Here is a 22,073-nt window from a genome sequence, read left to right on the forward strand (position 1 = left end):
CTTAAAACCAATTGAATTGACCTTCTTCACAGAAGGAGAGGAAGCAAATAGATACTTAATTATCAATAATTATCAACACCACCAGCAATGCCTTTGCCATTTCTATAGTCTGCGGTATGCCAGGAATTGTAATAGATACTTAAAGTGCAATATCTCACTTAATATCCATATAAATCATGTAAGGTATATACTCTTACTCAATTTCATAGATAAGAAAACTAAGTTAGAAAAGTAATGTTGCTTGCCTTATGCTATACAACCGAAATACGGCTGAGCTGAAATTTATATCCAGGAATGTTTAACTACAAAATGTTTTCTCTTTCCAATCACTTTTCTTGCAGCAAGAAAAGTAGTAGAGGGCAGGGCAGGTTTTTCCCAGATGAATTGAGTAGCAAAAGATGTGCTTTATTATTTGATCTATCTAATCACCTGATGGCATCTGGACTTAAAATATTGATAAAATATATCAAAACTGTGTAAGTCAGAAATCTTGCTTTATATGTCACATGACAGCAGAACACAAAACTCGGGAGGGTGTTTATAGATTAGAAATTCTGTGAATACTTACAACTGACTTTAGACTATATCTAAGTGAACATCTGGTCCAGAACCAAAACAACAAAGAAGCTAGAGGCATTATTGTTAGAAGAAGGGACAGTAACTTAAAGAAGAATCTCAAATTTTCTCAGATTTTTTAGATAATTTTAGGCCCATTTAATGCCTGAACTACCTATAATGCCAATTATGGGGAATAATCAAGTAAATAATCAGATGTGATAGAGTTATATGCAATCAGTTGCATAATCAAGTAAATAATCAGATGTGATAGAGTTATATCATCTGATGATTTACCAGATTATCCCCCATAATTGACATAAACAGCCTATTTCCTCTTCTGAGTCATTTATTTATTTAATTACTCACTCAACACATCAACAAGTATTTCTTGAAATTACTATGTGCCATGTACAGTCCCAGGCCATGAAAAGATACAGAAAACCAAGAGTCCTTTCCCTCAGGTTCTTTCTTGTATTGAGCCAGAATCTCTTTCACTACTACTTCCAATTTGTGTACACGTTTTACCCTCAGAATTATTCAAATATGTTTTTCCAAGTAATATTACTTCAAATATCTCAAGTCACTGAATGAATGTGCCACTTTGGATGGGAGTGGGTACTTCTCCCACTGTTGCTGTATTTTTTTTTTTTTTTTTTACTTTCACTTTTAGAAGAGTCATCATGGGAAAACTTTGTCCTTAAGAGAAAATCTTTGGATTTGGAGAATGAGAGGAGCCATAGGGACAACAATGGGGAAGGGACACCTAACTGGTTGTTTGGGCCTGGCTCTAGTTTTGCTTTAAGGGATCACAATAAAGGGCATCTCTAATGTATTTTAGTATTGTCCTGAGACTAGGAAGCAAACAGAGGTTTTGAAGAAAGTAGTAAACACGTATTCGGCTAAACTAATCCATGTTGTATCTCTCCTGAGGATCTAATTGCAGACATGAGTGGCTAGATGGCATTGAAATGCACTAAAGCAAGGGATACAGTATAGACATTTCCTGATATGATGCGGCTTCCCACTCTATACTTCTCCTAATAACTATCCTTGGAGCTTGTTCTATTTGTCTGTATATGTTATATTAGTTTGGTGCAAAAAGAATTGTGGTTTTGCCATTAAAAGTAATGCTTTTTATGGCAAAACCTGCAATTACTTCTGCACATTACTTGTAATGGTAAAAACAGCAATGACTTTTGCACCAAACTAATAAAATGTGTCACCCAAAGCTCAACTCAATAGTTATTTCTCAGTATCATTTGGAAATTGCTTCTAGGATCCCTGTGGATACCAAAGTCTGTGAATGGTTAAGTCTCATATAAAACAACGCAATATTTGTATATAACCTACACATAACCTCCCATATACTTTAAATCAGCTCTAGATTACTTGCAATACCTAATACAATGTAAATGCTATGTAACAGTTGTAATGTTATATTTTATGTGTATTCTTTATTGTTTTACATTATTTTTTTTCAATTTTTTTACAATATTTTTGATTGGGGATTGCACAGAACCTTCAGATACAGAGGGTCAACTGTATTATATTTCTAATGTGAATAGTGGAGGCAAAGCAGAATAAGTTATTATCTAATTCTAAATATATTATTTTTAACGAATATAACCAATCCTTGCATTGTTTTTTTTTTTAATTCGAATCAGTCTTTCACTCTTTTAGCCCTAAAAATATTATTAACCAGAATAGTCACACTTTTTCTTTAATTTATTATCCATAAAATTGATGAGCATAACATATATATTTTATTCATATCTTGGCTGAATAAAAAGCCAAGAACAAAGGTATGTCATTCTAATAACCATCTACCTCCAGAGGGACAGAAATCTTATAATCAATTAGATTGGACATTCAGTTGTTTTTGTCCTTACATCTGGTTAGTTTCTTCATCATATTCATAGGACGAGATAAAAATAGATGTCTGAAATTTACTTTTACTTTTTACCACACTTTCTTATTTCATGGTTTAGAAGCCCACTCAAACAAGAAAACAAGACATCTTATTTTTAGGGAAGCCATAATAAGCTAAATGGTTCTGTTTTTACTTATGGTATTCATAAATCGTTACTAATAAATTATCACATCATTACTTATGAAGAATCCAAAATAAAGGCACTGCTGTGGTATTGGTGGAAACAGCTCTTGTTCTCTGTCTCTCTCTCTCTCTTTCTTTCTGAAGAATCAAAACATGACAATTTCTTACTTTCCTCTCATCTCATTCATTGCAATTCTTCAGAGACCACTATATTTATCAATTTAATATTTTATTTTGTCAGCGTTCTAGAATATAACTCTACCATATCAAGTAGATTCTAGAACTCTTTGATCATCACTTTGCAATTTCTCTTACTTTGATCAGCACTGAAACTACCTTTGTCATGTAGTAGTCTATGGCCATGAAGTCAGTATCCAAATAAGAATTAAGGACTGTTGAAGTCATTCCTGCCATTTCCTTGGAATACATTGAAGTCTTACTTACTGAATCTATCTACAGAGTTCAGGAAAAAAAGAGTCAAAGGGAGGAAGTTCAGGGAATCCAGAAGCAGCTGACCAGTTAGCAAAGGACAAACGGACTTTATGATTAAACTACATCATCTATCTCTCACTGTGTAAACCAGTGCAGCTCAGAAGTGTGGTCCATGGACCAGGAGCATCAGCATCTCATTAGAGTTTACTGGAAATACAGATTATCAAGTCTCTTTTCAGACCCACTGACTCAAAATCTCTGAAGATAGGGACCAGGAAATTGTGTTTTATCAGTTTTCCAGATGACTTATCCATGCTAAAGTTGTGATAACCACTCTTCTATGCCAGATTATATGGGAAGATGTCTCCAGGGCTAAATTCTCAGTATGGTTGTAGGGCTGTATGGGTAGAATAGAAAGGAAAGAAGGTAAACCCAATACATTTATTTTTTCAATAATGTTTACATAATGCTGTATGTTAACTCCCTCCTTTCACTTCTCAGATGTTTGGAATAGCAAATCTTCTAAGTGAGTTATGATACATTAGTGAATTAAATGCAAAACCTGGATGAAAGTTGGGATGTACTTACTCTTTGTTCAGATACAATCCATTCTTTTGATTTACCTTCACAAAGTTCCCATTTGACTCTCCTGAGTAATCCACTGGAACTACTTTCTTGTCATTAAATGTTAGGATCTACCAGGAGCCAGGTCCAGTAACATGTCTTTACAATGATTCGATTCTTGATGTCATTTCTATTACAAGATCTTGCTAAAAGCTTATTCTCCACTGCAAAATCATGTGCTGATTCACTGTTCACTGAAAGTTGAGAAAAACCAGGGATATGCCTTAAGAGACAGCAAAGCATAGTAGACAGTGCATCAGCTTTAGAGTCAGACTGTGACTCATGGTTCTGCCACTTACCAGCTATGTAATCTTAAACAACTTACTAAATTTCTGAATTTCCATTTTTTTTGTCCATTGGGTTTGTTGTGCAATACTTAATTGTTTATTTACTTATATGTCTGTCTGTGTATGGATTTATTTACATGTGCTTATCTCACTACAAATGGCTGTTGTGGTGACTAATAAAAGAATAAATATAAAATATCCAGCCCTTTGCCTGGAGCCCAGATGTTTAATAGTAGTTAATTCCCTTTTATGTTTTCTTATTTCTTCTTCTTCTTTTTACAAAGAAGTCAAAGCACTCATCTTTGGAGCAGACTGAATGTGTGCAGTAATAAGCAACCTGACCATTACAATCCAAACATAAGAGGCTTTCCACTCTAAGTCTCTGCTATCCAATATAGTGGCCTTCTGTGGCTCTTGAGGACTTCAAATGTACCTAGTTTGAATTGAGATGTACTATATGTATAAATAAATAGTGCAATTTACAGTTAATATGAAAAATGAAAGAATGTAAAATACCACACGAATACATTTTTATGATTAGGTATACATACATATTTTGATTATGTGTTAAAATTATATTTCAGATCTATCAACATAAATAAATATATTATTCATTTTACCTGTTTCCTTTATTTTTCTAAATGTGCCTACTAGAAAATTTAAAATTGTATTTGTGGCTCTCTTTATATTACCATTGAATAGCACTGTTCTAAGTTATTGGCCTTTAGACCACATTTTCCCAGCAAGTAAGTGGTTTTTTTATTTTAACTCTTCTTGTCTACTTTAAATATAGCAATGTTGGTAGACTGGAGAAAGAAAATGTGATACATATACACTATGGAATACCATGCATCCATAAAAAAGAACAAGATTATGTCTTTTGCAGGAACATGGGTAGGGCTGGAGGCCATTATCCTTAGCAAACTAATGCAGGAATAGAAAACCACATACTGTGTGTTCACTTATAAGTGGGAGTTAAATGATGAGAACACATGGATATAGAAGGGAAGAATAGACACTGGGGCTTATTGGAGGGTGGCGAGTGGGAAAAGAGAGAGGATCAGGAAAAGTAACTAATAGGTACTAGCCTTAATACCTGGGTGATGAAATAATCTGTATAACAGGCTCCCATGACACAAGTTTACTTGTATAACACTTAAAAGTTCAATTAAAATAAATAAATAAATACAGCAATATTTCAATCAATGGTCTCACATTAATAATTTATCAAATATTTGTTAATAACTACAGAGAGAACAAGTCTTCAGTGAACTTGCTTGCATATCGCTGTTCAAGAAATTAGAGGCATAGGCAGGGCAGATCAAATTTATGTACAGCAACTCCCTCCTCTGGTTTTTCCTAAGAGAATTGCATCCTTCATTGCCAGTTTAATAAACATTCTACATATGAGAAAGACGGTAGAGCTAGAAGTTAAAATTATACACCTGGATGGATGTCTACTGGTAAGCTGTCATTCTTTTTACAACCAACATTATGAGCAAGTTATTTGCTTAGGTAGTACCATATTTTAAGGCATACATTATATTAAAACTATAGATAAAATAGCCTATTTTCCCTTGCTTTCTGCCCCCAAATTAGAAATGCCCTTATCTAGCATCTTTCCCCGTCTTTACCTTATTGAAACCAATTATCAAGTCCTAGTTTATGCATGAAGTTTTCCCCAGTTCAGTTCAACCTCTCCATTATTTGACATCCTATAACAGGTGCTGTTTGTTATATATACATATATTACAAATTGGAAAGGCATACACATACCAGTTACATATACACATATTACATATATGTTGTTATATATATACATATATTACAAGTAGAAAAGACATATATATGTGATATATACATATATCACATATATAGTTGTATATACATATGTTACAAACAGAAAAGGCATATATCTAACAGCACTTGTTACAGGGTGTATATATATACTCTTCCCTAAACATGACTCTTTTTGTTACCTAATTGGTTTTTCAATGTAGATCTTATCTACCTATCCATGCTCTTAACACCTCAAGGAGATTGCCTATATTCCTTTGTGTACCTCACAGCCTTTGTTTAAGCAGAGTAGGTAACTTTGACTGTAATGATTGATAGGAATGAAGGCAAAAGAGAGCAATATAAAAATGAATGCCTACGAATATGTGAATTACAATTACAAGGTCATTATGAACAAGAAAGATCTGTTTTGCATTTTGGCTGAAATGTGTTTCTGCATTTCAAATTCATCAAAGCTGAAATTGAATCCATGAACTTCCTTTTTTTAACTTGATCTTGCTTCTCTATTTCCTATTTTAGTGAGTGGTGCTACCTTCCCTTGATTCAGATATACATACCTTTGACTCACTCTCCCCTAAACTCCCTACATTTAGCCAGACTCCAGTCCTGGTGATATGCTTCAAATTCATTTTAACGATTTCAATCCTCTGTCAATCCCCTATCTCCACGCCTCCTGTCTTCCCCCAGCTCCCAGCCCCATCAGTGGGAAGCGTTACAAACACAAATTTGAGCATGCCATGCTTCTGCTGAAAATCTCTATTATTTTTCATTACTTTGGAGTAAAGTCTTAATGTTTTTACAATAACGTGGTTCATTTATAACACTTCAATGTCAACTCTCATTCCTGTTGCTCCTGACCCCAACTTTGTGTTAACATTATTTTGGTTCTCCTAATCTGCCTCTCCTTTCCCTACCTCTGGGCCTTTCCCATGGTATTCCCTCCACAAATGCACTCATTCCCTCTTACTTGATTAGCTCCTCCCACCACCTCCAGTCAGTTGACACTGGATTATATGTTCCAGTGACATTGCATAGGGACCTGATTATAATTCTGCTTGTCTGACTCTTCCACTGAAATGCAGGCAGAGTCAGGGTGTGCCTCTTTTGGCCTTATAGCTCTTCCTGTTAGTACTGTGTCTGTCTGGCTCATGTAGAGACTTGATCATTATTTTTTGAAGAAAGAACAAAAAATATGGTAAGGGTAAAGAAAGCAGCGAGATAAAGAAATTTATTTTATTATTCTACTTGCTTTCAAATATGTAATTTGTTAAGGTCATTATTGAACCACCATTTGGGAACATACCCTTAGGCTGTTGCTTTTTGCTGTTGATTTCATTACAGGCTTTTTCTTGCAATAGGTTCACAATTTTAAGAAGAGGATGGTTGAACACAATAGCTAACACTCATAAGTCAAATTGGTCTTTCTAGGGACCAACACCGACCCTTGTCCAGTAAGCAAGAGCACCATGCCCTTACAAATGGAGCTAATTTGTCCACTGTAAATACCTGTTCATTACTTCCATTGTGACAGTCAATGGCAAGTGAAATCAATTAGTCAATCGATCCATTAAAAAGTTAATGAATGTTTGTTCTATATTCAGCACTGTGCTAAGCAAGGAACAAATACTAAATGAATATGAGTCTGGAAATCTGGAGCATAAATGTGAGAAATTCTGTCTGGGTGAAAAAAAATAAATACAAGAAGTAATCATAGAGAAATACTGCACTAAAGGGGTACTCCTGAATCCACACAACAGAGTAAATTGAGAAAGAAATGTCAATGTGGTATTTTATCAATAAATATCAAAGAACTGTCAACATCAACTAGAACTTCAAAATGAGCAGGTGAAAGATATTGACCGCCTCCCCCGCCACCGAAAGGCCCAATGGAGTTAACAAGGTAGACGTTTACTCACCAAAATCTCTCAGTCAGTAAAGCTACAGTCATGAACGTCTGCTCTTTTCTCCATGTTTATATGAACAGTAGAATGCCAAATATAGGGCATTCAGCAATCACTGACTCAAGCCCTTGTTCTCAGCCAAAAAGTCTCCCTGCATGGGAGCAGCAGCCAAGGTGTTTTGGTCAGGCACTGTGAAATTGCCTTGGCTGACTAGGCTTTATGTTATTCCAGCAAGGAAATAATACTCTGTCTTGCTGCTGCATCACATGTGCTCCAGAGGAAGAAATGGTATCGAGGATTCCAAAGCATCCTATCTCATGTCATGCTCAAACTTTCAAACAGTACATGCTAAAGAGGTATAAATGCTTTGGGCCACTTTCTTTTTCTAACCAATAAAAGACAGTATTTGTCAAACTGTTCAAAGAAAACATGGCAGCTTATATAATTGGTTTAAGTAAGTAAAAAAATCCCTTGGATGAGGAACAATTTTACTCCGTAAACACTGAGCTTACATAGAAGCCACAGATAAGTCTACTACCTGCATGGATTGCTGATGATAGGGGCTGGAGTGTAGTGGGATGATGCTATAATGAACAAAGATAGAAAGAAAGGGGCAAGGTTAGGAATATGTCCTGATAATACACTATGTTGGTTCAGTCATTAAAGTTGTTTCTTAATAGGGTGAAACATTTCAAATACCTTATTTTCTTCTTTTGATAGTGCAAAGTATGAAACTAATCAGAAAAAAAAAAACCCAACTTTGTAACTAGATAAGGTCACTCTTTGCAATTAAGCTTAATGATACAGAAGGGCATGGTAGAACAATAGAGTAAATCTACAGTTCGTTTTGCGTCTTGGCTCTACTAGTTTTCAATCTTAGACAAACGATTTATTTACTTTCATTATTTCTTTCACTCCCATTTCTCTTTATCAGTGTTTCTCTCAAGGTACATTTTTTAAACAATATTTAAATATTTTTATGTCTCCTACATTACCAAGTACAGAGTATTGCACAGAGTAGGTGTTCAATGTTTCTGTGAAAAGCAACCAAGTCTCTATCTCAGTTTAAAATGTCATGGCTCAACTGTAAATGGCCATGCTAATAACACAGATTCTTTAATTTGCAATAGAAATTCCAGGTTCTAGAAACTAAAATGCTTCCTTTAGAGAAGTATCTCAACAAAATTTGTTGGTGCTTATAAAATAGTATTTTTGAAATTTAGCTTTTTTCCTTATTGTTTGATTAAAACCAATAATAATGTCATTTAATATTAAGAAATCACTAGAACAATATTAAACTCTTGATAACATTATCACGTATTAGTCCATCATTGCTATAATTATATATTTCAACTTTAATATAGTACTTATGTAAGTCCAATTAAGTATTAATTTGGCTTAGGATTTTGAACCTCATTCTTGCATTGCCAAGAGTGATAACAGAGGCAGGAGAGAAGTGCATCAATGAAAATCAGAGAATACAAAGCCCCATTGCAAGAGGCTTAATTTCATTACATACGTTGCCTTGCAGACTTGCAGGGAGGGAAAAAAATATATGTGTGTATGTGTGTGTACATATTTTTAAAATAATTCTTTATATACAAACATCTTCCTTAATTTGCTAGGACTTCTACTATTACTTTTATTTACCTTCCCAGTAAATCCTCAAGATAGAATTATTAATACCTCCATTTTACAAAAGACTGGGAAACAGAAAGATTAATTTATTTACTTAACGTCAAAGTGAATGCCAGCCTTGGTATTAGAAGCTATCATCACCTGATTCACACAGTCTTTGAATCTTTCTACTATTCTATTTTGACGTAAGAAAAAATGTACCATGTGCCAGTGCACATTTCTACATTTCGGCAGCAAAAATACACCCCTCACCCCATGTGACCAGCAGCCGCAGCCACAGCAGCAGCACAAGTAGTGGCTGTAATAAATTGAGCCATATCAAAATGGTTTAAATCCCTCATTAGATTTTGTAAGAGTGAATTGACTTTTTGAAGAGCTCTGGTGTTTTTTTGGGTCAAATTGTAAGGAATGCCTTTTTCCTTTTCAAACCTACTAAAGACGTTCTATTGCTTTAGAAGAGTTGAAGAATGCCAAGGACTTAAATTCTGATCAGAGTAGATATGAGGCGGCCTTAAAAATGAACAAACAAAACATGCCTTTCACATAGCACATGCTTAATGCATGCTGATTTCATAAATGAAGTCTCTAAAAAATGTATTTCTACCATCAGCTGGGATTGTAGGCAAATCCCTGTTTCCCTCCTACTTAAAATTTGCTGTTTCAAAAACAGCTTTTCTGAAAGTGAAGAAATTAAAGCATTGGGCAGGTTTCCATGGCCACAGCTGCTAATAGTAACTACCCCTTTTATTAACTCATCAAGCATTTTCAGTCTATACTACTATACCTATATTTCAGTCTATACCTATACTACTGTTTCGCATAGGTATCTTGGAATAGATTTTTCTTTTTGAGGGTAGGTTGACACAATAAAATATGAATAATATGAATAATCTATGAAGTGTACTTTCCTTTTGACAAATGTTGGCTGAGTGATAGCACATTTTGTTAATGATGCTTTTCTCACAGCATAGTTCTTAGACCACCTGAATGAGGAGCACCTCGGGTGTTTGTTAAAAATGTAGCCTCTAAGACCTTGCACCAAACTTCTGCATCAGGCTCTCTGTGGATAAGGCCTAGGAATGAGTCTCATGCACACCTGGGTTTGAACATCAGTGAACTAGATGATAACAGTGGGGGCACAAGAAGTTACAAATGCAGACACAAAAGAAGGTGTAAGGTTAGGGCAGGCTAAGTAAAAGCAATGCACCAAAACCAAAATGCTCATCTCTAAACTTTGCCTGACCACTTCTCAATTTCCTGCTCTGCAGGTTCATAGCCCAAGTCATTTCTCACCAAAGATTATTAACTTTCCTTATGTGATGAGATTTTACTAGAAATGTGAATCGTTTTGCCAGAAACATCACCAGTGGATTCTAAAGAAGCTGGCTCCAGACAGCCTGAATGACCATGTGGACTGCTGTAACTTAGTGCCCCAACGGACTCAAGGAAGTTCTGTAGGTTGGATGGTCTCTGCAAACAGTAGTTTAAGGAGTAGGACAGAAACCACTAAATGTAACTTAATATAGCACACAATTTCAGCCCTGACAAGGACCAGGTCTGATCCTATGTGGAGATCGAATTACAGAGGGACACCCCGGCCCCCAGCACCATTGGCAGCCTCTATGGGAAAAGTTACCAAGCAGCTGTACTACCTTATCTAGTCAAAGGAAAGAAAGAGGTCATCAGATTCCAGGGCTGCCAGTTGTTAAACCTTTATAAAACCCACTAGGGGAAAAAAATGCCTACAGGGTTTTAAGAAAAAGATACACAAAATAATTCTAATTCCTTTGAGAACATAATCCAGGATTTATTTTCTGAAATAAAAACCTGGAAGAAAAAAATAAACACACATTAAACTATTAATGACCAAATATCACTTAGGGATTTGACTGTATTTTCTTTCCTATACTAACATTATGGAGCCAAAGGCAGAATACTCTGAAAGACTAATTGCAAATGAAATTGAGACTGCCAAGCATTTGCTCAGCTCCTGTCAAATTTATTTTGTGTATTAATACTGAGTTACGTTAATAAAAATAAATTAATTAATTCAATAGATATCTTAGCCTAACCAAAAAAATAAATAAAAATAGAAATAAAACCATTAAATAGACCAATGGAAACATCTTGGCATCGTATAACAATCTACTCAGGAAAATATTTAAAACGAAATTGGTAGCAAACCTGGCCTAGATAGTGATAAATCTCATCTATATAATGTTAACTGAAGCTAAAACAACCACATTTTGAATTGAATATCTTATTTCCAACTTTCCCTATAAAAGCCTAAAACTAAAAACCTCGAGTTCTAAACTATTCTTGGATCTGAAAGTAACCAGGGTTTTCTAGAAGTCGGTTTATTTTGTGAGGTGCTAGAAGTGAATTCCACTCTGCTTCTGCACAGCCTCTAGGGCTGCTGGCTCTCCAGCCTTGAGATTGACTCTGTTTTAAAGTTATCTTACATTTGTTTACCCCATCTTCAAGCTTAAGCCTCTTAGGTCAAGGACCCTGCTTTTGGTGGTTTATCCTTTCTGAAGCAATATACTCCTCTGTAGATAATTGTGTTTGGCCATCCCAAGACACTTCAGTTGAATTTTCCCATAGAAGAGAAAGTTATTTAAAGGGTGCTTTGTAGTTAAAGCACAACAGAACTCTTATTGAGTCTTTTCCTATGAGTTCCATCAATACATACACCGCTTGGGAAACTCGAGGCATAGCGAAGCCAAAGTCACAATCAAGGAAGGCTTAAGTGTTTCTTAGAGAAGCTGAACAATGGTCAAAGTACTACTGGCAGAACCCTCCAAACCAGGTAAAAAGTGATGAATCTATTAATTATGATTATTTTGTGAAGATTTGAGATCAAAGAACTTATGTATTTCAGTAAATTGGCTATTATTTGAGGCATTAAAGATATAACTAGACCTTTGTTTGTTAGCAGAGTTACTATCATAGTACGTATTTGATGAATTTCCCTTTTCTCTAGCTGGTATGCATGCTGTGGTTTCAAACTTGGTGGGGCATCAGAATCACTGAGAAACATTTAAAAGCATTAAAACAACAACATCCAGATTTCAGAGCCTTGCCTACCCACTGGTGGTACCTGCGAATCTGTAGGTGTACAAAATTCCAGAGGCAAGTCTGATTTCTGAAGCTTTGCTGGGTTGGCAACCACTACATATGCCAAAGAGTAGAATGGATTTCCACAAGGTGCTGCCTGCACTTCTCCTAAATACCTAATGCCCCTCTGGTGTGTCATCCAAAAGGAGGACCTGGAGCCTCAAACTCAGAATTCAGGTGCACTTGCAATTCAGCACCATGCAATTCCCCTTATATGAGAAAAAAGTCACCTGAGAAGCTTTAAAAAATACCCATCCCTGGTCTCCTTCCCAAGATATTTTTATGTGATTCATCTGAATGGAACCCTGGCATCCATGAGTATGTTTTAAAGGTTTCCCAGGTGCTTGCAACATGTAGCCAAGTTTGAGACCTGCTGGAAGGGATGAAAAGATGCTTCCACAACGAGCATCCATGAAGTACTTAAATAATAACCAGGGTCCATTGCGTAGATTCTTGGTATTTAAGTTTCATAAGAGTACTTTGAGATTAAGCAGAAAATATGCTCGAATATGCCTACTCAGTGTGGTCCATGTATCAGCAGCATTACCTGAGAGCTTGTTAGAAAGGCAAAATACCCAAGCAAGGGTTTCTGTATCAGAATAACAAGATTCTCCAGTGATTTGTATGCATCTTCAAGTTTGAAAGGCACTCTGCTAGAGGGAGGATGCACACTCATGAGGCTTCTATGAAGAGTAGACGAACCGTCCCTGCAATGGCTTGCCTTGCATATGAAACTGTTCAGTTAGTTCCAATAGAAAGGCATTCTTCAAAGGAGCATAACTGAGTAAGATGGGGCTATATCACCTGATTTCCCTACCTGGGCTTTTTCTGTCAAATAACTATATGTTACTTAGTATACAGGATGCAGGGAACTTAAAAACAATAATAAAATAATCTATAAAAGCTCAACTTTTGTCAGATACTTTGAACTATGGCCTTTGCATTACTTACCTTGACCTTTGGTTTCATATCAGATACTGCAACCTCTGTTTGACCTTTCAACTCCTGGCCTTGACCTTGCCTCTCCTTAAATCACAGCAGGGCAAAGGGTAAAGGAATTTTAAATCCTACATACAGATGAAGTACTTGTGCTAGGTAGTATTAATTCTTTCAATGCTCACTATCTCAACTCTGGTGTTAGCATTCAATGATGAATAGGGCAGCATTCCTGATTGTAAGTAGTTTATAAATTAATGAGAGAGACAGATAACAAATCACTATGATATGTGTGACATATGAGAATACTGTATGTTGGTAATGGCATAAGATCCATATCTCGTACACGGCTTGTTGGAGTATGAATTGCTGCTACTTTCCTGCAAGCAATTCAGGAATATATATTAGAAGTCTTAACATGTTCTTGAATTTGGATAGTTCACTAGTTCACACATGACACATTGAGGAGCTATTGTGTGAGGTTAGTAGGGAGGACGTGATCAGATTTATAGTTTAGAAAGTTTATTTTGGCTTAATACAGGGAGTGGATTGGAGGGGTGCGAGACTGGATGCTGGGAGATTAATTAATAGGCTGTTGTAGCAATCCCACATTTTTCTAACTAAAGAAAAATGAGAACCTGGAATAGGGCCATGATTATGTCTGACTTCTTTGATTCTAATATGTTTCTAGTTTTACCTTAAGAGTGCCTCTTCTAGGAAAAATTCAGAGGTGGACAAGAAGAAACAAAGGTTTACAAAGATGTTTACCATTGTGATGTTTATAATAGTGAAAAAAAATTTTAAAAATACCAAAATACCCAACATCCAAGTTATCCTTAAACAAACAATATAATAACATATGAATTGGATAGAAATAGTCATTCAAACAATATTTATAAAGAATTTTGATTAAGTTTTAATTTTAAGAATTTTAATTAAATTTTAATTTTAATTAAGGTCAACTTAATTAAATTAATGATATATTAGGCAGAATCCTGCAATCAAAATTATTCAAAGGTTTTAATATGATCTACAAATTCACTTAAACTTTAATCTCTGCCTAACTCTTCTTCCTGTATTCATGACACTGCAGCTATAGGGAAATACTGTTTCTTCTCTAAATCTACAAGCTCTCTCACAATTCCACCCTACTGAAAATGCTAGGTTTGGGGTTTGTTTTTTACAAAAGTACTTTCATTTTTTTTACAAGGAAGAGAAAAGCTATGAGGTTGTCACCCCCATGTCCCCATCTCCCCTCCTATATAAGAACAGCTCAAGTTTCTAGAGTCATTTGTTAAATTAATTAGGTAAGTATCTACGTTATTATCCCTTATCATTTTATGATCATTAAATGGTTTTACTTTCTTTCAGCCTGATTCTGGTAGGCAGATTCACAACAGAACTTGGAACCATATTCTCCCCCATGCTGTTATTCAGAATCTCTTCCTCACGGTGATCAATTACCTTACTGTCATAAAAGAATTTTCAGAGAAGCTAGACTCTTCCTTCTGAATATTTGAAAGCCACCAAACATTGCAGAGTATATCTTCAATATGCTTTTCTGATTCTTCAGAAATTGAGTAAAAATGCTTATAAATAAGTTGATAAATAAATATTTTTTTACTGTGCAAATAACTGCATGGTAAATAATCAATTATTAAAGACAGTATAGAGGAAAACTTCTTAGGCTTTTTTTGCGGTTGGAAAAGAAGTTTTTTTAAGTTAATTTAAACATCATAGTAATAATTGATTTTAATAGTAATAAAAATACTCATACAAAGGAGGGATTAAAAAATGTTTAATTTATGTTTGAGATTAGTGCCAGAAACATTTTTTTTTGAGTAAGGACTATTTGCTAAATTTAAGAGTATAGGGACTATGGGGCTTCTGCCCTCTGAAGGTCCATAGTCTGGGTGCAGAGATGGACGTGAGCCTAAATAACACTTGCCAATGTTACACCAGTAGAATACAAAAGCTGTACTGAGGGAGAAATTCACCTGGGAAAATGTAGAAAATCTTTTTTGGAGTAACCAAGATTTTTAAAGGGCCTTGATAAATAAATTGGATTTCAGCAGTTGGTTAGTTACGGGGAAATGCAATCTAGACTGAGAAAATGGTCTGAGCAAAAATCCAAAGGATTTTGCCAAACATGCTTGCAGTCAAATGAGTACATGGGCTGATGCCACAGCTCTGTGGAAAGTCAGGGGCGGGGAAATTGGATGGAAAAGTTTAGAAAGGGCCAAACTTTGGTATTTGAATGCTTATGTTGAAGTATTTAAACTTTATTTTTCATATCCTGGGGATTCATTGAAGATTTTTGTATATAGGCAATGACATGATTATATCCATGTTTTGGAAAGATTACTGAAAGTATGTAAGAAGGATGCCAGAGGGGAGAACCTGGAGGCTGGTCGCTCCTAAATTGATCTCTTAAGCCCAGACTGCTGTCACATCTCTCTGCTGTGCTTCAATGTAAACATTTGGGAAATCATATGATGTCCTTTATTTTATGAGACAACTTTCTAGAATATTCCTGTACTTTCAGTGCTGAAATGCTCTAATTCCATATTGACATTTATCCTCCTCCTGTGTTTGCTTGCACTGTTTTATCTGAACCAGTTTCTTCCTTAACATGTTGTCTAATTCTTTTATCCTCACTTTTTTCCTGCTTCATTGCATTGAATTTCATGCTTTGATTTCTTTCCCTGTCTTATTAGTGGCATCGTAGTATGAGGCCTTTAAGTCTAAAATTTCCTTTCACTGACATTGGTTTCTGATTTGTGGTCCATGTAACCAAGAATTTTCTAGATGAGAAACCAATATTGATATGAGGTAGTGCTCCACCCATGTGCAGAGATTAGTCATGTCCTTCGAACCTTTGTCTTCCTGCCTGGAGTCAGGCCTTTGCTGAGTACCAAGCCTTTCTCAGATTGTGTCCCAAGCAAGTCTCCTTCCTCATCGAGAGCTGCCTGGGTTGCACTACAAATCATGGACCACTCAGGCTTTCAACATTGAATCAGGAAGTGATTCCAGCTGCAATACCCCGCCACCAATGTGCCAAGTATTCCCCTAACAATAGGGACACATCGTAAGACTTTCAGACTCTCACAGTATAAAAGGAGGAGGTTAGACAGTTACACATATGATTGTAACATAGTGTAATTAATACAAAATATAAACATACTGCATTAATTTTTCTAAAAAGCTGCATCATGAATTGAGTTCTCACTCTTGCAGACCAGTAGTCACTTCCTCCTAGGGTAGCCACACTTGGTTTCCATGCGGGACAAGGCAGTGCATTAATGCATAGTTTTGTACACATTTACACATCACTGGGTGACATAATTCAAATTTGACTTGAACATTTTCACTTGGTGAGTAAATTAGAGCTCTGTTACACTGGCAGTGAGTTCACTAGCTGGCTGTAAATAATGCATCAATTTCCTCTCCTTAGTGAACTTACACAATCATAAAGATGGAAGAAAAAATGATTTACTTTTCTAGAAGAGAAAAAAATGCTGCAATCAATACTATTTCAGGACATCTGCATAAAATGGCTGCTTATAAGACCTTTGTGATTCTGACGTTCCCACTGACAATTCTTCACTCCACACCAGAGGTTACATGAGAGACCTACTGTCTCTCCGTTGGCACTTGGGCAGGAAAAAGTTTGTTCTTTCCTCCCTTGTGACATGAGAATGTTTAAGGTCTCAGTATGCATTTAGGGCAACTATGGGTCTTCCACAATCAGTTGATCATATTCAATGAAAAGAAGCTTATATCATTATAATATTATTACTGCAGACTAATTCGTCTTTATGTAGTGCTTGAGAAATAACAAACTGCTTCTCTACTATTACGTTCAACAGCCCTATAAAGCGAGTAGAACTGATTTTGTTGTTGTTGTTGTTGCTGTTGTTGTTGTTGTTGTTATTAAGACAGTCTCACTCTGTCACCCAGGCTGGGTTACAGTGGTATGAGCATAGCTCACTGCAGCCTCAATCTCCTAGGCTCAAGCGATCCTCCCACCTCAGCTTCCTGAGCAGCTGGGACCACAGTCATGCTTCAACCTGCCTGGTTAATTTATTTATTTTATTTTTTTGTAGAGACATGGTCTTTACTATGTTACTGGGGCTGGTCTTGAACTCCTGGGATAAACTGATCCTGCTGCCTTGGCCTCCCATACTGCTGTGATTACAGGTGTAAGCTACTGCATCTGGCCGTGGAGCTGATTTTTAGTATTCATTTTGCTTATAAGAAAGTCTGTCTTTCTCAAGGCCACACCACTGGTAAAATCCTGATCCAGGAATTTAAATAAAGACACATTAATATCTATATTTTAAAATCTGAGAATTCTTGTATTGCCCAAGATCGTTCTACCCAATTAAGGTGCATGAGTCTTTCCCAAGCTCCCATGTGTCTTTTATTTCCCAGGTTTGTAAGAGGGACAATAATCTACATGCTGAGGTATTCTTAGAGTAGAAATATTATTTCAGGCTTGTTCTAAAGAGCCCTGTTCTGTTTTTTATAGAGAAGTAAAACATGCCAGTTTTTACCTTCTTAATAAAGTACTTGCAGGAAAAGAGAAAACAGCCAAAACAAAAACACATCCAAAGTAAAGAAAACTGGTAAATAACATTATTTCATTTTTTTTCTGAAATATTATATCCTGATAGCACAGGTTTCTGGATGAAGCCTGGGTTTATAAGTCAATTATACTGGCAATTCTAATTTCTTTTAACTTGTTTCAATTTTCCTTTTATGAGTAGCTTACCAGCCTCTCACAGACCACATAATTTACATTTTCATTATTTTAGTTTATTGTCTCTCTCCTTCAACTTGAATTCAAGCTACACGTGGCCAGGGATCTTTCTTTGGTTCTCCAATATACTCCAGCACTAGCATGGTACCTGGCATATAGTAGGAACTTAATAAAATTTGCTGATTGAATGAATGAACATGTACCTGGGTTGAAATTCTCACTTTCCTATTTATCAATGGAAGAACTTAAGAACACTAATTAACCCTCCAGGTCTTGTTTTTTGATTGTGGCAAAATATACATTACACAGAATTTACCATGTTAACAATTTTTAAGTGTATAGATCTGTGGCACTCAATACATACCTTGTTCTGTAGCCATCACAGATTAAAGTCATGTCCTAAACCTTTGTGGCAAAATATGCATTACATAGAATTTACCATATCAACATTTTTTAAGCATACAGATCTGTGGCATTCAATACATAACTTGTCCTACAACCGTCACCACTATCAATATCCGGATCTTTTTCATCTTCTCCAACTGAAACTCTACATCTTTCAAACAGCAACTTCCCATTCCCTCATCTCAGCCTCTATCAACTACACTTCTACTTTTTGTCTATGAATTTGGCTACTTACTGCAGCCATGACCTCCTAGGCCCAAGCAATTCTCTTCCTTCAGTCTCCTTAGTAGCTGAGACCACAGGTGGGCTTCACCACACCTGGCTAATTTATTTATTTTGTTTTTTGTAGAGACAGGCTTTTCACCATGTCTCCCTGGCTGGCCTTGAACTCCTGGGCTCAAGCAATCCTCACATAAGTGGAATCACATGGTATTTGTCTTTTTGTGACTGGCTTATTGTTTCACTTAGCCAAATATTCTCAATGTTCATGCATCTTGTAGCATGTGTCAGAATATCCTTACTTTTTAAAGCTGAGTAATATTCCATTCTATGTGTATACCACATTTTGTTTATCTATGAACACTTATTGGCTATTGTAAATAGTGCTGTGATGAACACGGGTGTATAAATATCAGTTTGAGTCCCTGTTTTTTATTATTTGGAGTATTTACACAGAAGTGGAATTGTTGGATTGTGTTAGTAACTTTATTTTTAGTTTCTGAGGAATCGCCGTACTGTTTTCCACAGTGGCTGCACCATTCTACATCCCCACCAGCAACACACAAAGCCTCCAACTACTTCAATTCTTTGCAAACACTTAGTATTTTCTTCTGTTTATTTTGATGCTAGTCATCCTCATGTTTATTAGGTAAACTTTTCTGAGTTTAAATAACTTTACTATATAGTAGGGATATATCAGAGAAGGCATTAATTAAAAGGAGACTTTCTTTTATTTACTGTTATATTTCAGAATAAATTTTCCATGTAAATGTTGAGTGACTCCCATTGTTCTTGTAATTATCTAAAATTCATTCAGATTGGTATAGCAATAAATCAAACTAGAAGATTTAAAGAGAAGAGAACAGAGATTTTGTCTTGATTTTTTTCTTCTTTCACCCATGAAAGAAATTATTCATGACTGGATCTAGTGGAAAGAGTTCAAATGATTATAAACTGAGACATAATTTTAGTGACTTACATTTTCTTTTAGTGAGAAGGACCTGAGGATACCCATGAATACAGTAAGAGAAGGAATAAAATAAACTTTATTGTAGCAATTTCCAAGTATGAAAAGAGGATTGGAGCAATATGGAAGAAGGAACATGTATGTCCAACTGCACTTCTGTCTAAAATGCCATGAAATTAAAAAAAAAAAATTGTATTTAAAATAATGAATCTGCAATAGCTCATGAAAACCAGGAAATTTAGTGAGGAAAATTAAAGATATTAAGACAATCTGATTCAAGTATGAAAAATTCTACCCTTGAATTAAAATATGTAATTACTTCAGTTGATCAAGTTGCCTATTTACACATTTTAAAAATCACAGAAAATGATTAATTGATTCAAGTGAATATTTGATTGATTTCACAATTATACTATTTATGAAATGTTAACACTTCATAATTCTTCTTTCTGACCCTTTGGCGATTCATGCTTAGCCTAGAGTTAATAAACAAAGTTCCTGGTGCTTAGGAAACTTTTATCTTTACCTCAAATCAATTCAGCAAAAGCTTAGCAAACAGACATCACGGGCAAGACATGTGCAAAACACAAAGAAGAATAAGATGTAATCTACACTTTTAGGAGCTTGCAATCCGCACAAGAAGGAACATGATAATCATTATTTTAACCATTTAAAAATATAAGAGAAGATTGGATCGATATGGCAGAAAGAAACGTCCATCTCCACCTCTTCTTAAGCCTAAAATACCATGAAATCAAAGAAAAAGGGTATCTGTCTCTCTAACATTTCTATATTGATATCTATCTATGAATACAGAAAGAGAAGGAATAAAATAAACTTTATTGTAGCAATTTCCAAGTATGAAAAGAGGATTGGAGCAATATGGAAGAAGGAACATGTATGTCCAACTGCACTTCTGTCTAAAATGCCACGAAATAAAAAAGAATATGTATATTTAAAATAATTAATCTGTAGTCGCTCATGAAAAACAGGAAAGAGGTCTGAAAGCTGTCTACAAAATCTGAAATATTTTTATCTTTCACCCCGAATTACAAAAGCAGTTTATGATTAAACATAACTAGAACACATACTAAAGTGGGCAGAGTACTCAAAAAAATTAATAAATAACAGAATTACTAATAATTTGAGAAAAACCAAAACAAAGAGACTTCACACAAATAACAAAAAAAGAAAACAATAACGAAAAAGAGATACAATAAAGAAAATAAACTTTTAGAATAGAATTCTGTATCAATAAGATATCAAATAAAGATTGTGGAAATACAAACTAAGATAGTTGAAATGGAAAAACAAAAATAAAACTCTCTACAAATGGATTGAATAGAGAATAGGTGCAGCCAGATGTTAACTCTGTGAGCTGGAGAATGGAACCACGGATATCTCCCAAAACATAACACTAAAGAGCAAAGAAATGGAGAGAATAAGAGAAAGGTCGATAGACGAGGAAAAGAAATTCCAACATCAATTTAATAGGAGTTCTAAAAGAGCAAAGAGAACGGAATGGGGGAAATGACAAAGAACTCATGAAAACCATACAAGAAAATTTTGGATCTAATTGCACAGCTGAAAGGTCTTAGAGTGCCAAGAAAGATGAATAAAAATAAACACCTAGGCCACCATACTGAAGTGTTAGAAATTCAAAGATGAAAAGAAAATCCTACAAGATTTAGGAGGGAAAAGAATTAGTTAACTACAATAAACAACCCACAAATCAGATGAACAAGAAATTATCTTCTTTACAATACTGAGAGGTAGAAGATAATGGTGCTGTATCTTTAATGTTATCATTAAAAAAAAAAAGTTTTTGAACCTAAAATACTTAACTAAATTGAAATTCAAAATAGTAACATTTAGAAATGTGTAATGAGTCAGAAAGTTTCCTAACCATAGTTCTCTAAGAAAATTACTCATGTAAAACATAGGAGAAAAAAAGCCCAAGCAGTAGGAAGAAGCAGGCTAGCAGAAAAAGTGGTGAGCCAAGAAACCAAGAAAGCCAGTTTAAATACTTGTTGAACTGTAGCGTAAAGAAATTAATTAGGAATCAAATTCTGGAATAAAAATTCAGATGATTTTAGCATAGGAAGACGATGAAGGTGATATTTAATCACCAAAAAAGCAAGTTAAAGTGTTAAAGTGATACATTAAAATACAGAGCTGATCTGGTTTTGGAAATTAAGCTACATGCTATTTACAATGGGATAGTATATAGCAGACAAACAAATTCACTTTTATGCCTATGACAGCATAGCTATATGTTGACAAACTCATAGAAATATATGAAAAAATAAATATAATATTATAATTTGAGAATAATATACCCATAATAAATCAACAGTATACAAAAAATAAAAATGTA

This window comes from Macaca mulatta, chromosome 4, assembly GCF_049350105.2.
Source record: "Macaca mulatta isolate MMU2019108-1 chromosome 4, T2T-MMU8v2.0, whole genome shotgun sequence".
NCBI lineage: Eukaryota > Metazoa > Chordata > Mammalia > Primates > Cercopithecidae > Macaca > Macaca mulatta.